A 5,859-nucleotide genomic window follows, 5' to 3' on the forward strand; every position below is an offset into this window, starting at 1 on the left:
GAGATGCTGTGTGTGGGTTGTGTGTGTGTGTGTGTGTGTGTGTGTGTGTGTGTGTGTGTGTGTAGAAATCAATGAACCCAGGCACATAAGCACGTAAGGCTCTAACTTCTCTATATGGGTTCTGTGTTGTTTTTTAACAGCTAATTTTTAGGAGAAAAGAGTAAACATATTAAAGTGTAAATCAGGGGCAGGTCCGGAGACTCCTACGGTAACGGGGCTGCTGTGGGCATCGCGGAGGTGAGCTCGGGGTGGCTGGGACCCGAGACACCCCGGGACCCGGAGGCGTTGAGGAAGAGAGCTGTCTCGGCTGCCGCCCCCTTCTGCCGCGAGGGGAGCCGGAGCCCCAATGTTGTGCCTCGGGAGAGGCAGGGGGCGGTCCCCCTCCCTTGGGACCTGCCCTCCGGCCGCCCGCCCCCCCTCCCCTGCGACCGTCGGGATCCCCTCTGCACCTCCGGGCACTCGAGGACCCGAGTTTCGCGCATCGCCATCCTGTTGAGACGGGTGGAGGGAGAATGGTGTATATGTACACCCAGCACGTGAGCTTGCAAGTCAGATACCTGAATACCTGTTATGGGTGAGCGGTGGCTGATTTTAAGAAAAGTAGGTTGTGTCGGCACTTGTGTTAAATGTGTCTTCACGAGGTTTTTAGAGAAAAGCGGGGAGGGGACTGGAATCAGAGACTAAGTAGGATTCGCTTGTCTTCCCCAGTTATTAATAGCCCTCTGATTATAGACGTTTGATTTTTTTTTTTTAAGAGGCTCAAGTGGAAGCTGCGGAATAGTTTTCCAGGCATAGTTTTGTGCATATCCTGTGCTGCGTCTAGATATGTAAAGTCAGGCACACATGTTGAAGGCGAAACAGTCAGCATTTTCTTCCCGGGCCTCTGAGCATGTTGCACTAGAATAAGAACGTTTCTGAGGTGACAGAAGCATTCTGGCAGAATTCCGGGAGGGGCCGAGACATTTGGTACAGAAAGAATGAACGATTCCTTTAGGTTCACATTGCAGCTGGAGGGCCACAAAAGAAGTGGTGGGAGGTAAGTTCTAAAGTGAGAGGAGTCTAAATCATAAACATCTTGTGTATCACAAAGCAAGTAGATGCCAGTGGAAACTGTGCCAATGATGTAATAATGCACTTGACACTAACATCTTGTATCTTTTGTTGGCAAAAAAAACACAAAAAACAAAACACAACAACAACACTAACATTCTGCTTAATTAATAGGTCCTTAAAGTACTTTAAATTTTTCTTGTTATATTGTTTTGATGTTATCTGCGTTTACCTAAAAGTCTAATAAATATCAGAAGTCTTTTAAAATACCAGGATGTCTTCTGTGGTCACCATGGATATATCCCAATTTTCTGTAACTGTTATTTTACATTAAAAATACCCTTGCTGAGGCCGGTTTGGCTCAGTGGATGGAGCGTCGGCCTTCGGACTGGGGGGTCCCGGGTTCGATTCCGGTCAGGGGCATGTACCTGGGTTGTGGGCGCATCCCCGGTGGGGGATGTGCAGGAGGCGGCTGATCGATGTTTCTCTCTCATCGATGTTTCTGACTCTCTATCTCTCTCCCTTCCTCTCTGTAAAAAATCAATAAAATATATTTTAAAAATACCCTATATAATAAAAGGCTAATATGCAAATTGTCCCCTTGACCGGGAGTTCTACAAGGGGCGGGGCTGGTGGGCCAACTGCCCACAGTCCCTCCCCCCAGCCGGCCAACCTCCCGTGGTCCCTCCCCCTGGCCGGCCAGTCCTGATTGGGACTGGGCAAGACAGCCCCGATCGCCAGCCAGGCCAAGGGACCTCACCCGTGCATGAATTCATGCACCGGGTCTCTAGTATATTTATAATGATCACCTTGAGGGATAGTGACACCCTGAATCATCTATAATAATAAAAGCATAATATGATAATTAGACCACATGTCCTTCTGGACGAAGTCAGGGCTGTGAAGAAAGCCCGGATGCCTGCTGGTGGCCTGAGGGAAGCCTGGGTCCTGGGTGCCAGAGGAAAGCCGGTGCCGGCAGCCGGGGGGAAGGAGGCCTACTCTTGGACGAATTTCATGCATCGGGCCTCTAGTCTAAAAATAATTCAGTTGTGTTCCCGTTATCAAGGGGGATAAAAGCATAATAATACTTTTTGGAAAAAAACTCAGCAAGCAAAAATTAAAACAAAAATATTTTGTTAGCCCTCAACCACAGCTTTCAATTACCCATAATACATGTATGCCTCAAGCATTCTATTAGGGTTTTATTCTGTATGAATTTAACATATTTTATTGTGATCATAATTATAATAGGCTGTTCACTTTGTCCCATCCAATGCCTTTGAATAATCTCTATTCTTAGTTTTTCTCCCCACACACTTAAGGATGCAGTAAATAATACCTGAACGTATATAACTGGGCCTGACCTGAAATTCATTTCTGATTTTCAGTTTCATACTGGAATTTCTTATTGGATTTGTGCCTCCAATTCATCAGTTTCTAAACCTTAGCAGTTCCCTTTCCTTTTCTTCAAACTTGAATTATTATGTAACTAGAGGCCCCGTGCACAAATTCATACACAGGTGGGGTTGGGCCAGCAGCAGGGAGGGGCCACAGGCAGTTGGCCAGCCAGCCCCACCCCTGATTGAGGTGTTGGGGGCCGATCGGGGCCCGGATCAGGCTGGTTGGCTGCCACAGTGCGTGTTTTAGCTACCGGTCGTTCCAGTCATTCTGGTCATTCCGCCATTCCGGTCGCTGGGCTTTTACATATATAGATAGCTTTATGAATGATTTCCTTAATTTCACTTTTTCTCTCAACTTTGCTCCTATAAACAACTTCCAAATTAATTTCCTTAAAACATTACTTTAGATACTGCGTTATTGCCCAGAAACTTTCAATGATTTACTACAACAGCCATATTATTTAAGTCATGCACCCAGTAATTCTCAGCCTGTTGTTACGTATTGCAGAAAGCCTGCATTCCAGTCAGACTGTTCTGTATCACCCTTAGCTCTTTCTCTTGCTGGAAAAGAACCTTCTTTCCTCTGCTTTCCCCTTCATAGCCTGTTCTCAGGCCTAGTCTAAGTCCCATCCTCACCAAGCCTTTCCCAAGCCCCTGGTGATAAAACCATATTTGAAACCAAGCATTCCCTATTCAGGATACATGGCTGGCTTCAGGAAGTGTTTGAACTCTTTGTAATTGTATTCAAAATGTTGTGTACATGTTTATTATGCTATTGGAGTCTGTAGCCTTCATCAGATTTTCAAAGAGGTGTGACCACCCCCCTCCCCAATTTAAAAATTACCTCTCTAAACTTCTGTGGCACTTTTCCAAGCCTTCATTTTTCTTTTTCTTTTTTAATATATTTTTATTGACTTCAGAGAGGAAGGGAGCGGGAGAGAGAGATAGAAACATCAATGATGAGAGAGTATCATTGATCACCTCCTGGGGATTGAGCCCGCAATCCAAGCATGTGCCCTTGACTGGAATCGAACCTGGGACATTCCAGTCCACAGTCCAATGCTCTATCCACCGAGCCAAACCAGCTGGGGCTAAGCTTTCATTTTTCATGTGTAATATCCTAAACCATTATCTTCTTTTGGTATTAGAATATGCTAATTGTCTTGTATTGGTATTTATCCTTTAGTATGTACATGCTGCCTTTCAACCAGGTTGTATGCACACTCAAGGATATGAGGGGCCTCATTCAAATTATTTTTTTAATGTTTTTATTGATTTCAGAGAGAGAAAGGGAGAGGAAGAGAGAGAGAGAGAAACATCAATGAGAGAGAATCATGGATAGGCTCCCTCCTGCATGTCCCCTACTGGGGATTGAGCCTACAACCTGGGCATGTGCCCTGACCAGGAATCCAACTGTGACTTCCTGGTTCATAGGTCGACACTCAACCATTGAATCACCCCAGCCAGACTCATTAAGATTCTTTTTTTTTTTTTTCAGTTGATCAGCAGCCTAGCCAGGTTCTAGCCAGGTTCTCTAGCCAGGTTCGGTCCTTAAAGATTCTTTATATCCTCAAATATTTGAGTGCTCAGGTGTGCCACTTGGTTCTAGCCTTTGGGAGGCATCAGTAAACAAAAATCCCTCACTTGTGGAGTTTATATTCTTGCAAGGAGAAGACAGAGGATGAACAATAAACACAAATCAGTAAACCAAATAGTGATTGTGCTAGGAAAAGAAGTAGAGCAGGATAAGAGGGTTGGGAATGTGTTGGGTAGGTTACAGTTTAAAATATGGTGATCAAGATAAGCCTCATTGAGAAGGTGACATTTCAGCAAAGACTTGAAAGAGGTGAGGGCGTGAGCCATGGCCTATCAGGGGAAAGTGCCAAGCATGCAGAGGACAAAGCCACGGCAGAGCCCACAGGGCACAAGTGTGTTTATGTAACCGGACAATCAATAGGTCCGTGCTGCCTGTCGCTACTTGAGCCAATTAAGCAGAGACAGGGTTGAGTCACATATAAGCGTTTATTCCAATACTGCCATCAGTATGGGAGAGCAGCAGGTCAGCCACAAAACATCTGCTCTGCAGGCCCCCATAAACCAGCTGCTTATATAGGGTAGGACAAGGATTACATGGGGAAGTAGGGATTACAGGCATAGGGAAGTAGGAAGCTGGATTGGTACTCCATTGTTTGTGCAACAAAGTTGGCAGTCTTTCCATAATAATAGGCAGTTCTTGAATGAAAATGGACTGCATTCCAAGGTTGACTCCCAGGTCCCGGGGGTCGGGCGTACAACTCCCAGCCAGGTTAGAATTTCCTTTCTTTAACCAGAACAAGGTAATCACAGTTAACAGAGCATAATTATATTTCCCAGAAACATAGCTAGTTCCCAATATTCTACTTTTGCTCCTAACACGAAATAGAACACAAGTCAGTCGGCCAGAGTGGCTAGAGCAGAGTGGGCAGGGAAGCCACTGCAGGCTTTAAAATCCATTTGCTGATTTGAAGGTAGACTGTGGGAAGCAAGAGTGGAAGGTCCCATTGGGAGGCTAGTGTAGTAATCCCGGCCAAAGGAAGTGGAGGCTTGGACTAGGGGTGGTCGCAGTCCAGACTGAGAGAGGTTAGAGTATCCTAGATGTATTCTGGAGTTAAAGCCAATGGGACTTCCCAGCAGATTAGATATGATTTATGGGAGAAATGGAGGAGTCAAGAATAAATCCAGCCCTAGCTGGTTTGGCTCAGTGGATAGAGCGTTGGCCTGCGGACTGAAGGGTCCCAGGTTCGATTCCGGCCAAGGGCACATCCCTGGGTTGCAGGCTCAATCCCCAGTAGGGGACCTGTTGGAGGCAGCCAATCAATGATTCTCATCATTGATGTTTCTCTCTCTCTCCCCTTCTCCCTTTCTCTCTGAAATCAATAAAAAAATATATTTTAAAAAGAAAAAAGAATAAATCCAGAGTAGGTTCAACAGCTGGAGAGTGGAAGTGTCATTAACTTAGATGAGAAGCCTGGAAGGAGCAAGTTTTGAAAGGAAGATTGGGAGTTCATCTTTTAACATGAGTAGGGGAGGTGGCTGTTAGGCACTTAGAGGAAACATCCAGGAGACCGTGACTAATCAAGGGCTACCTTAGACTGAGCTGCCAACATGTACTTGGCAGTCATGAGCTAAGAAATGGATTTAAAGCCTGGGTACCATCACCAAGGGAGTGAGTATGAGCAGTGGGACAATCCAGGAGGTTGGGGACTAAAGCATACCATTTTTTTTTTCAATGTAATACGTGTAGAGTATTCACTTTAGGTCAAACTTATTGTTTTTCAGATTCAGAGAATAATCCATTAGAAAAGCATGTTTGCCTGTTTGTTTTTATTTTATTTTTATTTTTTATTTATTTATTTATTTTTTAAATATA

The 5,859-nt window shown here is 45.0% G+C and overlaps 1 long non-coding RNA gene across 1 annotated transcript in view; it reads left to right on the forward strand.

Annotated features, from left to right (window-relative positions):
- Positions 1-194: 194 nt before the first annotated feature.
- Positions 195-5,859, forward strand: part of LOC106728100 — a 17,247-nt gene continuing 11,582 nt past the window's right edge. The window contains exon 1 of the long non-coding RNA XR_001364351.1: positions 195-600. This is a non-coding gene — a long non-coding RNA (uncharacterized LOC106728100). The remainder of the gene's footprint in view (positions 601-5,859) is intronic.

This window comes from Myotis brandtii, unplaced genomic scaffold (genome assembly GCF_000412655.1).
Source record: "Myotis brandtii unplaced genomic scaffold, ASM41265v1 scaffold535, whole genome shotgun sequence".
NCBI classification, from domain to species: Eukaryota; Metazoa; Chordata; class Mammalia; order Chiroptera; family Vespertilionidae; genus Myotis; species Myotis brandtii.